The sequence below is a fragment of the Anser cygnoides genome, chromosome W, assembly GCF_040182565.1.
Source record: "Anser cygnoides isolate HZ-2024a breed goose chromosome W, Taihu_goose_T2T_genome, whole genome shotgun sequence".
NCBI classification, from domain to species: domain Eukaryota; kingdom Metazoa; phylum Chordata; class Aves; order Anseriformes; family Anatidae; genus Anser; species Anser cygnoides.
In genome coordinates, this window is record NC_089911.1 from 15,566,778 (window position 1) to 15,581,115 (window position 14,338).

Genomic DNA, 14,338 nt, shown 5'->3' on the forward strand with positions numbered 1-14,338 from the left:
ACTGCGGGGGGCCGCTCTAGCAGGCCGGGAGGACCGCATCTCTATGGTCGCAGGCAGGGGTCCCTTCAACAGCTTTATTGGCAAGCAGCAAGGCTGGGGGGGGGAGGGGGGCAAGACAGCCTTAAATAAAATACAAATATAAAAAGTATTATAAATGGCTGAGCCCCAAATAGGATTACAATCAAAGTTTATAATTTATTAAACGAATAGAGGCAAGCAAGCAGCGCTGGGTGCGCCGGGAGTCTCTGCTCCCCCAGGACGCACACCTGTTACGTAAGGCGGCTGGTTTTGATGCTCCCAGGCTAATACATATTCATTACTACTTCTAGAAGAGGCAGGGTTATTAGAATTGGTTTCCGGAATCCGAAACCCTCCCAGGGGCGCCTGCGTATCAGTCTCTGGTGGTCTCTCGGGGGTTGCTCGGGCTGAAGGCTGGTTGTCTTCCTCCCAGGCTTTTGTCCTTCAATTGTCCTTCAGCTCCCCCTTCCTCCTTCTTTGGTAGCCTCTGGGCCGGATTTCAGAAACTCTAGCAACATCCCGTGCAGTAGTCAGCACTTTTCCCTAAAAACCCCTTTGTTCTCTTATCACCTAGACCCGGGCCTCAATGTTAACCCTTCAAATCCCTTAGTGACACGAATTGCTGGACCATTCCTTACAAAAGGAAGGATAAAATATGTACAGGAGCAATGGCACACGCGAAAGCCCAGCGCCGCGGGCAGAGGCAGCGAAGGTTGACGGCAGAACAGTGCTCGGTTTGAACACGGAGAGGGAAAGCGAGGGGAAGGTGGCCGAAGCCGGCCGCAGTCTCTGAGCTCTCCTCCTCCTGAATTGTTTTCTATCAAAGCCATTTCTGTCTGCGTGCGGGCACCCGGAGCCGGCAGAAGTCCCCGTGAACTCCTTCGGCAGGACGGAGGGCTGCGTGGGCTCCAGTGAGAGAGGGAGTTAGGAGAATCTTATCAAGTAGAGAGAGCGCTGACGGCATTAAACTAGGATGCTACTTAGTATCTTTGCTAACTATGGCGCATTGTGCCAATTAACTAAAGCAAGAAGCCTTGGGCCTCTTACCAAGGTCAGTCTCCTAATAAGAGTGAGCCTATCTTAAGAAACTGGTAGAAACTGGTCCTGCAGATGGACAATTCCAAGGAGCAACTGAGTCTGTGCAAAGACAAGAGGTCAACTAGCGGTGACGAGGAAGAGTCATCAATCTTCATGCCCACGACCCCCGACGACCACCACCAGAATACACTGCGCAAGCACAGATGGGAGGAGTTTATGGAAATGAGTCCTTGGAACTAAGTTTAATAAGAAGCGGGGACAGGTTATGAATATGTATAGGCGGATTGTGAAACTTCATGCATATGTAACACTTTACTGCATATAACCAAGGCAAGTTGCCGCGTCAGGCGCGCACGACTTTGGCAGGACTACCTCCCGTGCTGCCCAGCGCTGAATAAACATACCTACTTTACAATCTCACTGATTGTGGAGTCCGTTTTCCGCAAGTCACCAGCAGCAGTTTCTTCCGCAGAGGTTTTCCCAGAGCCGCTTCAAAGCTTCCCTCGCAGAGCTGGGGCGTCGCAGGGGGTCGTCAAAGCACACACACACACACACACACACACACACAGGCGTTGTTGTCCAAACAGAAAGTATTTACAACAAATTCGACAAGCGGTTTTCCTCTGCCAGCAGCAAATGCCTGAGGGCCCCTACAGCTTCACAAATCATAGCACAAAGAGCCTAAAGTTCCTCTAGAATTTAAGAAAATAATTCAAAATAGATCTGCTAGGGGAAAACGATCGCTGGTGGCAGGGTACACAATACACCCGAGTCTCAGCTCTCCTCCGCAGGGTCAGTGCCCACGCCCAAGTGCGACGCTGATGGCACCCGAACATTTGCTGTAGCAGGCAGCAGAGCCAACAGCTCAGGGGAGCAATTTTAAAAACCAAGAGGCACTTAAACCAACCCTTAATTGACCCAGTTACTGCAGGAGAGTCCCGACTACTCACCCTGGAGTCCTACTGTCACCAGCAAAAAGCACCAACCAAAGCTTGGGGGAACTTTGGTACAGCACAAGAGAAGGGAGTGGGGGTAGCGTAGCCGTATCGCAGAGCTGCTGCTTTTCACACCATTTTATCATCCCTGATAATTGAAAGTAAGGCCGGGTGGGCTGACCCCACCACCACCACTCCTGGCAGCATGTTTGGTCCACAACGCTAGAATAATTATTCTGCTCCCTCCCGCCCCTACAGCTTCATCATCTGAAAAGATTACAGTCAAAACAATGGCATACACAAATAAAAGTCAAGAGTTGACATAGTAACTCCGGGATTTGGGTATCAACTGTCCGAGAAATCAGAACACTGAAGCTTCACAATGTGCCCAACATCGAGTTGTGCCAAGGGGGGAGGAAGGAAGAAGCTTTACGTTTAAGCCTTCAGAGCATCGCTCCATCAGTACGTCAATTCACAGCCACCACAGAGTGCCGATGGACATCTTTCTGTGCCAAAAGAAACAAGTGCTTTGTCCTCTTGATATCAAAGGTAGCCACCTATAGTTACGGAACCATGCACAAGACCTTAACTCTGACCAGCAGGGAAACTTAGGACAACTGAGTGCAGATCCTGCCAATTTCTACCAGTTCAAACTGTGCTTTAAGTCTCATTGCAAAGCCTCAGTTAGTGTTGTGGTTTAACCCGGCTGGCAGCTAAACACCACACAGCCGTTCGCTCACCCTCCCCCCTCCCTCTCTGGGATGGGGGAAGAGAAACGGGAAAGTGAAGCCCGTGAGTTGAGATAAAGACAGTTTATTAAGACAGGAATATAATAATAACAATAATAATAATAGTGATAATGATAATAGTATTAATAATAATAATGTGTAAGAAACAAGTGATGCACAATGCAATTGCTCACCACCCGCTGACCGATGCCCAGCCTATCCCCGAGCAGCCGGCCCCCCACCCCGGCCAGCCACCCCTATATATTGTTTAGCATGACGTCAGATGGTATGGAATACCCCTTTGGACAGTTTGGGTCAGCTGTCCTGGGTCTGTCCCCTCCCAGCTCCTGCTGCACCCCTAGCCTGCTCGCTGGCAGGACAGAGCGAGAAGCCGAAAAGTCCTTGGCCTGGTGTAAACACTGCTCTGCAACAATTAAAACATCAGCATGTTATCAGCGCTCTTCTCATCCTAATCCAAAACATAGCACCCTACCAGCTACTATGAGGAAAAATTAACTCTGTCCTAACTGGAACCAGGACAGTTAGAAAAAGGATCACCTCGGGGTATCCAACAAGAAGAAGAGTTTTAATTTATTTATTTTTTTTTAAATATACCATAGGACTATGCAGTTCAATCATCAATCATCTTGGAAAGTTCAAGGAGGAGGTCATCCTCATCCTTCCCTGGGTCCAAGTCGAGTTCGGCTTCCAGTATGCCGTCTGAGAGTTCCCAAAGTAGCATCTCAAAATCCTCGTCTACAGATAAGGGCGCGTTGCCTGTGGAACTCAGCCGGCGTGTCCTTGCTTCTTCTAGCTGGGCAGAAGCTGAAGTCAAGCTTGAGAACGCCATCGGCTCCACAGATTCTGCCTGGCTTCCAAGATGTGCTTCAGGTCTTGGCAGAGCAAGGAAGAGAACAATCAGTATATGCCATTTCTTAACGGGAAATCCCTTTTCTGCAAACCAGCTCTTAAAACCGTAGCCAACCCCTCCTGCACTTCAATCTTACACAGGGATTGTTATTCAATTAACCCAGGGCTACATTTAGAGCCCAATATATTAGCAGGTACATTTTTCAGCTTGGGGGTTTCTCTGTGAAGCCAGAGCTCCTGGAGTCTAGCAAAGATGGTTCAGTTTTTGTAGCAAGAGGCACTTTGCCACCTTTATTAATTTTCCTGTAAAAATGTTAAGAAGTCTCCATCTGCAAATATCTGTTTACTAAGTTAGTCATTTTTCCCATGCCACACTCAGCAGAGTTTGCTCCCCAGTACAGGAAGCTGATCTGCATCCATCGCTTCCCTCTGCTCTCCCTGCAGTCCTGTCACCTTGTATGTTTGTTCGGGTGGCATTCTTGAGGACCAAAAGGCAGAGGACACTACTCATCATTTATCACCTCACAAGGAAGTAGAAGAACTTCACCTCGTCCTCATTTAGGTATTCAGACAGACCAAGAAGTCACTGGAAAGCTGTACCGACTTGCAGCGTTTAAAGAAAGAAAGTCTAATTAAGCATTCCTGCTAGCTGCTAGAAAGTGATTTCACGTGACTTATTCCTCTGATGGATTTGGGCTTTAATTATCTCAGAACCCTCCTTTTTTCCCCACATGTGACAGAACTTATGTTTCACTGGGGATGTACACTGATTAAGAAAAAGAACAAGTTGTGGTCATCACCTGTTTTGGGGATTTTCTTCAAGTCTAGTGGCTGGGACGTGCTCCAGCATGGCTGGAACAGCCTAGAAAGCAGCAAAACAGTATTTATGACCCATGGGTAAAAGGTTCCTTACTAGCTTTTTCCTCCATGCTGCTTCTCCTCTGGCATTGCGGAGCCTTAGCCAAAATACAAAACCAAGGTGCTCCTGAAGAAAGTTAATATTCACTTGGCGGTTACTAATGATCTTGTGTCTTTTAAGAACACAGCATTAATGGACAAAATCCTCCACACCAGAGAAATCACAGAATCACAGAGTACTAAGTAAATAGTGCCATTAATCTAATAAATATGGAAGGGTACTACAAGAATTCTGTAGGCAGCTACTGGATTTAAAAGGAAACAGAAGGCCTGTAGAACATTTGAGCTTTCCATCTTTTCTCCTAGAGGAGGGTACAAATTTTACAAGGGATCCATTTCTGCATTAGCCCCTGTCCTTACCACAGCTGCTTTTTTGGCTGGAGGTCCCATTGTGTCAGCATCAGAGGCAGTCCGTGGTTTCACAGCTGCTACAGCAGAGGGAAAACTCCCAGGTGCCTTACGTTTCAGTGCCTTCTTCTTGGGGGAAGCAACTTTCCCATCCCAAGGCTTCGCAAACATGTTAAAGTTGGCTAGAGTAAAAGGAAGAGAGAACTGATACAGTCTTGCTCTGCCTCATGAAAAATCCACGTTCTCTTACTCATTTCCACGGCCCCTCTACATAGTTAACTGTATTTGGCCAGCAGAATTACACTGCCATTGCCTGGATTCTCAGCAATATCTTCCACATAGTAAACTCTGTCTACCAACAATCCCTACAAAGGAACAAAGAAACTGAATAGCTACAGTAAATCATAATCCAGGACGAGGGAAACTCAGACACAGAGCGATCCCAAGTGCAAGCAATACTCTAAGACATTGTATGAAGTCTAGTAAGATTCACAAATGCTGACAGCTTTTGTATTTAAAGTCTTGCTCCCTCTAGGAAAGGAAAAGCAGCAAGTATAGTAAGACAAGAGAGTGTATGCAACTGTTGTACCAGCTTCCTCTCCCCTGCAGTGATGTCCCACAAAATTTATTAAGTTGTTCTACAAAGTCCAAATTTGTAGAATCATATTCTAGTCTCCCATTCCTGACCTAACATCTGGCTGGCAGGAGAAGAAATGAAAGAAAGCTGGGTACTTGTTTTCTTTGTGTGTTTATTTCCTCGTGTCCCATGAGACAGAGAGAAAAAGGCTACAATGTGCAATCCATGCAGCCTTTAAGCCCTCCTTATCTCCCTCACACAAGCTCATTTTACAAAGGTGATATAATCTTAACAACGAGGCCTTTGATCCTCTGTCATTTTTGACAGAAACTGGCCCCCCACATTAAGACGCTGATGCATGCTTTAAAAACACATACACGTGTCAAGTTAAGCAACACATGCCAAAGACGAAGGTGAACTTGAACTCAACACAGGGAGGACTCCATACCATAAACAGATGGCAGAAAAAAACAGAATACCAAAATTAGACTAAAAAGCCCCTCAATGTGTTAATTTTCTAGTGGGAAATACAGAATACCATCACGTAATTAATGAAAACAGACATGGTTGCATATTCTGGCCCTTCCTTGCCTTTGAACTTTGTAGCCTTAAACTCTTTTATCCTCTGCATTGAAGGAAAAAGCAAAGCAGATCCTGAGCAAATGGAACTTGCTCAATATGGGAAGCACCTCACCGGGGCAGGTATTAAAGCATCTTATTACCTGATAGCTTTGTGTTCCATAACGATTTCTGCCCTGCTGGGGCAGGTCCAGATTGTGCTGGGGGAGCTGGCACATTTCCTCCACTCTGCTGCATCCGCAGAGCTTTCTCGCGCTTTATTTCTTCCAAGGTTTTAACACGCACTTCTCCTTCTGGCTTGACTTTACCTGCCGGCTCCTTCGACTGCACTTTGCTGGGCCCGGAAAGAGTGAGCACACTCTGCTTCTTGGGCTCACCCTGAATTTTTGCCCCTGCGCTGGGATCTTTGGTTTTACCATGGCATTCATGCCCATCTCCATGGGGCACCCAGGATCATCTGAGGAACACCCAAGCACCTCCACACAGCAGCCATGCACCTCCCTGGAGAAAGCATGCGTCTCCCTGGGGCACAGAAGCGTCGTCTTGGAGCTCCAGAACATCTCCCTGCATTGTTCAAGCATGTCTCTGGAGCACCCAAGCGGCTTCCCACATCCCCAAGCATTTCAGCAGGTCACTCAAGCACCTCCCTGGATCCCACAGGCATCTTCCCCAGGTAGCCAGGCTTTTCCCAGGCATCTCCCAGAGCACTCCAGCATCTCCACAGGACACTGAAGCACTTCCCTCGTGAAGCTAAGCACTTCCGTGGAGCACCCAGGCATCACCCCAGGGCACCCAAGCACCTCTCTTAAGTTCCCAAGCATAGCCACAGGGCACTAAAAAAATCTCCTTGGATGACACAAGCATTTCCTCAGAGCAAACAAGCATCTCCCTGGAGTGCCCAAGAGCCTCTGGAGTGCCCATCCATCTCCCCAGGATCCCAACTATTCCCCTGGTGCTCGCAAGTAATTCCCTTTGCACCCAAGTATAAAGTCAGGGGAAAAAAGGGAAATCGTCCCAGGGCACCCAAGCACATAACCATAGAACGCAAGCTCTCACTTTGAGCACTGAAGCATCTCCCCATGCTATGCAAGCACCATCCTGGAGCACTCAAGCATCTTCTAGGACACAGTCTTAAACTACCAGAGGATTCATTTCCATTAGATATTAGGCATGTTCCTGGAGCACCCAGGCATGTCCCAGGGCAACCAAGGTTGAAATGGAGATTCCAGGGTGCTCCAGGGAGGTGCTTGAGTGCCCTGGGAAGAGCCTGGTGTGCCCAGGGAGCTTCTTGTCTCCTCCAAGGCTCTGCAGGGCTGATCCAGGGAGGTGCTTGTGTGCCCCAAGGCCATGCTTGGTTTCCAAAAGGAGGAAATTGCATGTTCCAGGGGGATGCTTGGTGTCACCCAGACACTGAGCAGACCTGGGGAGATGTGTGTGCGCCTCAGGAGGTGCTTGGGTTCCCAGGGGAGATGCTTCGGTGCTGCAGTGAGATGCTGGTGTTCTGTCGGGAGGTGTGTTGGTCCTCCAGGCAGATGTTTGGGTCCCCTGGGGAGATGCTTGGGTTCCTCATGGAGGCGTCTGCATATTCAAGGGAGGTGTTTGGGTGTCCTGGGGAGAGTCTTTGGTGCTCCAAGATACTGCTTGTGCGCCCCGTGGACAGATTATGTAATGAGCAAGGGAGGAGCCTTGGGGCTTTCGGAAGGTGTAGGGGTGACGTGGATTGATGCCCGTTTGCCCCAGGGAGATCCTGGGATGTCCAGGAAGATGCTTGGGTGACCAGGGAGATGCTTGGGTGCCAGATGGAAAATGCTGGCGTCCCCTCGGATGATGGCTGGCAGGAGCTTGTGCATCCCACAGAAGCTCTTGGGTGCCAAGGGAGGTGCTTCCCATCTCCAGTGAGATGTTTGTGTGCCCCAGGTGGTGTTGTGGAGCCCTGGGGAGATGCTTGCGTTCTCCACTCAGATGCAGGAGTGCTGTGGGAAGAATCTTGGGTACTCCGGTGAGGCGCTTGGGTGTTCCAGGCAGGTGCTTCTGTGCTGCAGGGAGATGCTTGGGTGATTGGGCAGAACTTTGTGTGATTAGGGGATAACTTTGTGTGCTCCAGGGAGGCTTTTCTTGTGCCCCAGGGGTATGCTTATGTACCCCGGGTAGATGCTTGTGTGCCCTGGGAATATCTTCGGGCTCTCTAGGAAGATGCTCTATTCCTCTGGGGTCACTTGGGTGCCCCAGGATGTGCATGAGTACTGCAGAGAGCAGTTTGTGTGCTCCAGGGAGGTGCTTGAGTGCTCCAAGAGTGTTGTTGAATTCCCTGAGAAGGTGTTTGTTTGCCCTTCTGAGGTGCTTGCATGCTCCAACGAGACTGCTGAGTGCTGGAGAACGATGCGTGGGTGCTGTGGGGATATGTGTGTTTCCTCAGGTGAGAAGCATTGGTTTACTGGAAACAAGCTTGTGTCCCCCTGGGAAGTGCTTGTGGACCACAGGGAAGTGCTGGGGATCCCCAGGAAGATACCTGGATGCCCCTGGAGGTGCTTGTGCACCCTGAGGAGATGCTACATTGCACGAAGGAGATGCTTGGGTGCTTTCGAGACATGCCTGGGTGCCCCTGTGTTGTGCTTTCTTGCTCCAAATCGACGCTTGGGTGCTCTGGGAATGTTCTTGGGTGCCTCCAGGAGAAGACTGTGTGCTCCTGGAATGTGCTTGAACGCCCTGAGGAGATGCCAGCATGCCCTGGGAAAATGCTTGGGTCCCCCAGGGAGATCTTTGGTCTTCAAGGGAGGTGATTGCGGTCCCCAGCAAGGTGTTTGGCTGTCCCAGGGAAATGGGACGCAGGAAATGTGTCACCCAGGCGTCACAATGGGCAGCGGGGCAGCGGTGGCTGTGTCACCCAGGCATCACAGTGGGGCCGTGACACGGCAGCCCAGTCGTGATAAAAGGCCCCTGGTTGCGGGCAGGCCCCAGTCGGGATGGAAGCCCCTGGCAGCAGGCAGCAGAGGGCAGAGCAGGGCAGGAGAGGGAGGTGAGTGCGCGATGGAGCAGGGGCTGAAGTGCAGTGCGAGCCTGAATGGTCCAGGAACCGACGTGGGGAGGAGATGCTTGTGTGCTCATCCCAGTGCAGAGATGATGCCTGGGTGCCTCAGAAGATGCCCGCGGGACTCAGGAGCTGCTTTCTTACTCGATGGAAGTTCTTGGCTATGCCAAGAACAATCTGTATGCTCCCCAGGCTTCTTAGCTGCTGTGTCCAGATGCTCCCTGGGTGTGCAGGGAGCTGCTTGGTTTCTCCAAGAAGACAGCTGGGTGATGCAGAGATTTTTTTGGATGTCTCAGGAAGATGGATTGGTGATCCTGACTGTTTCTTGGTGGCTCCAGAGAAATGCTTGAGTGCTATTTGGGGATGCTTGTGTACCCTAGGAGATGTGCTTGTGTGCCCAAGGGAGAGGCTAGTTTGATCCAGGGTAAAGCTTTGTTTCTCCAGGGAGGATTTTGGGTGCTCCAGGGAGATGGTTGGGGTGCTTTTTGTGTGATGCTTGGCTCCAGGGAGATGCTGGGGTGGTGTGGGGAGATGCTTGGTTCCTGCTCTTTGGTATCTGTGTCCCCTGGGGGATGCGTGCATGAGCACGGGGACATACTTGAATGACCCTGGTAGGTAGTTGTGCAGCCCTCGGAAGCTCTTGGGTGCCAAGGGAGGTGCTTCCCATCTCCAGTGAGATGTTTGTGTGCCCCAGGTGGTGTTTTGGTGCCCTGGGGAGATGCTTGGGTTCTCCAGTCAGATGTAGGACTGTGGTGGGAAGGTTCCTGTGTGAGGTGCAATGAGATGCTTGGGTGTTGCAGGGAGGTGCTTCTGTGCTGCAGGGAGATGCTTGGGTGCCTGGGGCAGAACTTTGTGTGATGAGGGGATAGATTTTTGTGCTCTAAGGTGCACCCAAACATTCCCCAGACCATTCCCCATCTTGGGAGCACCCAAGCATCTCCCCAGACCACCCAACTATTGTACTAGGAGTACCCAAGCAGCTCCCCAGAGTACACGAGCATGTCCAAGGAGCATTCAGGCACCTCCCTAGAGAAGACATGAACCTCCCTAGGGAAAGAACCAGTCTCCCTTGGGAATACAAGCATCTTCCTGGAGCACTCTCCATGACACCCAAGCCTCTCCCCAAGGAACATAAGCACCTCTTGAAATCACCGAGATTTTCCCCAGGGCACACAAGCCTTGTGTTGGAGTAGACAAGCATCTCCTCAGGACACCTAAGCACTACCTTCTACCTGTGAGGCATCATCCAAGGGCATTCCAGCACCTTCCAGGAGATCCCAACATCACCCTGAGCTCACAAGGTTCTGCCTGGCTCAGCCAGGCATCTCTCTGGAGCACCCAAGCATCATTGCAGGGCATCCAAACATGACCCTTTTAAGGACCCAAGCATTTTGGGTAGACCTGTGCGGTGCCAGGGGTTGGACTTGATCATCCTTATGGGTCCCTTCCAAGTTGGGATATTCTATGATTCTACGATTCCCCAGCAGCAGCAAAGCATCTCCCCAGGAACACAGCTATTTCCCTGAGGCACACAAGCATAACCCCCCGAGAACGCAAGCATCTTCCTGGAGGACCCACGCATATCCCCACAGCACTCAGGCACCCCACTGCAGCATTATTGAAACATCTCCCCAGGGAACCCAAGCACATCCCAAGGTACTCTGACGTCCCTCCAGAGCTCCCAAGCAAGTTCTTTCAGCATCTCAGTCGTTCAAACAGCACCTCTGTGAAGCATGCAGAGACCTCTCTGGAGTACCCTAACTTCTCCCTGAGGTAGGAGAGGTAGATCCTCAGGATCCCCAAGCATCACTCTGTGTCACCCATCACATCCTTGGTACGCACAAGCACCTCCCCGTGCTGCACAAGCAATTTGCTGAGGCAGCCAAAGATCTCCCCAGAGCACCCAGTCACCTGCGTGGGGTATTCAAGAACCTCCCTGGAGCACCCAAGTCTCTCAGCAAGCCACCCTGGTGTCTCTTGGAGCATGCAAACATCTCTGTGCAGCACCCAAGCGTCTGCCCCAGGCATACTTGGACATCCTAGAGCATTTTCCTGGAAACACAAGCACCTCCCTGGGAGCACCCAAGCATATCCCCAGGCCACCCAAACACCTTCCTGAAACACCCAAGCATCTTCCTGTGGCACCCAGGCATCTCCCTGGGGAAACCAAGCACATACTTGGAGAGCCCAAGCATCATTCTGAGCCTCCATCTTTTCTCCGTGAGCAAACCAAGGGGCACCAAAGGATCACCTGGGGGCACCCAAGCATCTCCACACAACAGCCATGCACCTCCCTGGAGAAAGCATGCGTCTCCCTGGGGCACAGAAGCGTCGTCTTGGAGCTCCAGACCGTCTCCCTGCATTGTTCAACCCAGGCATCTCCTTGGTATAACCAAGCACCTCTCTTGGACACAGGAACATGCCCAGCAGGAACAAAATCATACCATTGCAGGAGCCAACCATTACTGTTCCCATTGAAGCACCTCTCTGAGGAACTTCAGTATGCTCCCAGTGGAAACAAGCATCTCTGCACAGCACTCAAGCATCTCTCTGGAGCCGCCAAGTATCTCCAGAGGGGACTGAGGCATCTCCCTGGGGCACACAAGCATCTCCCCGGGACATTCAAGAACTTGCCTGGAGCAAAGAGGTTTCTGCTTGGACAACCAAGCAACTCCCCGGGGAATCCTAGAGTGTCCCCTGAGAACTCCAACACATTTCAAGATTTCAACTCAAGGATGTCCCCAAGACATTCAAGCATCTCCCTGGAGTTCCAATGCATTTTCACGGGAACCCAAGTATACCCCTGAGGTACTAATCTCCCCAGGGAACCCAAACATCTTCCAGGAGGACCCATGCACCTCCCCACAGCACTCTAACATCTCCCTGGAGCATTGAAAAAGCATCTGCATAGGTCATTCAAGAATATCTTTAAAGCACCCAGGAATATCACTCCAGCAATGAAGCGGCTCTCTGGAGAAAGCATACATTGCCCTGGGTCAGCCAAACACCTTCCTGGTGCACCAGCATCACTCTGGGGAATACAAACACCTTCCTGGAGGACCCATGGAGCTGCTGACGGTAACCAAGCATTTTCCCACGGCCCCAGGCACCTCCCAAAGGCACACAAGAACACACCCTGCTCTGCCCTCTGCTGCCTGCTGCCAGGGGCTTCCATCCCGACTGGGGCCTGCCCGCAACCAGGGGCCTTTTATCACGACTGGGCTGCCGTGTCACGGCCCCACTGTGATGCCTGGGTGACACAGCCACCGCTGCCCCGCTGCCCATTGTGACGCCTGGGTGACACATTTCCTGCGTCCCATTTCCCTGGGACAGCCAAACACCTTGCTGGGGACCGCAATCACCTCCCTTGAAGACCAAAGATCTCCCTGGGGGACCCAAGCATTTTCCCAGGGCATGCTGGCATCTCCTCAGGGCGTTCAAGCACATTCCAGGAGCACACAGTCTTCTCCTGGAGGCACCCAAGAACATTCCCAGAGCACCCAAGCGTCGATTTGGAGCAAGAAAGCACAACACAGGGGCACCCAGGCATGTCTCGAAAGCACCCAAGCATCTCCTTCGTGCAATGTAGCATCTCCTCAGGGTGCACAAGCACCTCCAGGGGCATCCAGGTATCTTCCTGGGGATCCCCAGCACTTCCCTGTGGTCCACAAGCACTTCCCAGGGGGACACAAGCTTGTTTCCAGTAAACCAATGCTTCTCACCTGAGGAAACACACATATCCCCACAGCACCCACGCATCGTTCTCCAGCACTCAGCAGTCTCGTTGGAGCATGCAAGCACCTCAGAAGGGCAAACAAACACCTTCTCAGGGAATTCAACAACACTCTTGGAGCACTCAAGCACCTCCCTGGAGCACACAAACTGCTCTCTGCAGTACTCATGCACATCCTGGGGCACCCAAGTGACCCCAGAGGAATAGAGCATCTTCCTAGAGAGCCCGAAGATATTCCCAGGGCACACAAGCATCTACCCGGGGTACATAAGCATACCCCTGGGGCACAAGAAAAGCCTCCCTGGAGCACACAAAGTTATCCCCTAATCACACAAAGTTCTGCCCAATCACCCAAGCATCTCCCTGCAGCACAGAAGCACCTGCCTGGAACACCCAAGCGCCTCACCGGAGTACCCAAGATTCTTCCCACAGCACTCCTGCATCTGAGTGGAGAACGCAAGCATCTCCCCAGGGCTCCACAACACCACCTGGGGCACACAAACATCTCACTGGAGATGGGAAGCACCTCCCTTGGCACCCAAGAGCTTCTGTGGGATGCACAAGCTCCTGCCAGCCATCATCCGAGGGGACGCCAGCATTTTCCATCTGGCACCCAAGCATCTCCCTGGTCACCCAAGCATCTTCCTGGACATCCCAGGATCTCCCTGGGGCAAACGGGCATCAATCCACGTCACCCCTACACCTTCCGAAAGCCCCAAGGCTCCTCCCTTGCTCATTACATAATCTGTCCACGGGGCGCACAAGCAGTATCTTGGAGCACCAAAGACTCTCCCCAGGACACCCAAACACCTCCCTTGAATATGCAGACGCCTCCATGAGGAACCCAAGCATCTCCCCAGGGGACCCAAACATCTGCCTGGAGGACCAACACACCTCCCGACAGAACACCAGCATCTCACTGCAGCACCGAAGCATCTCCCCTGGGAACCCAAGCACCTCCTGAGGCGCACACACATCTCCCCAGGTCTGCTCAGTGTCTGGGTGACACCAAGCATCCCCCTGGAACATGCAATTTCCTCCTTTTGGAAACCAAGCATGGCCTTGGGGCACACAAGCACCTCCCTGGATCAGCCCTGCAGAGCCTTGGAGGAGACAAGAAGCTCCCTGGGCACACCAGGCTCTTCCCAGGGCACTCAAGCACCTCCCTGGAGCACCCTGGAATCTCCATTTCAACCTTGGTTGCCCTGGGACATGCCTGGGTGCTCCAGGAACATGCCTAATATCTAATGGAAATGAATCCTCTGGTAGTTTAAGACTGTGTCCTAGAAGATGCTTGAGTGCTCCAGGATGGTGCTTGCATAGCATGGGGAGATGCTTCAGTGCTCAAAGTGAGAGCTTGCGTTCTATGGTTATGTGCTTGGGTGCCCTGGGACGATTTCCCTTTTTTCCCCTGACTTTATACTTGGGTGCAAAGGGAATTACTTGCGAGCACCAGGGGAATAGTTGGGATCCTGGGGAGATGGATGGGCACTCCAGAGGCTCTTGGGCACTCCAGGGAGATGCTTGTTTGCTCTGAGGAAATGCTTGTGTCATCCAAGGAGATTT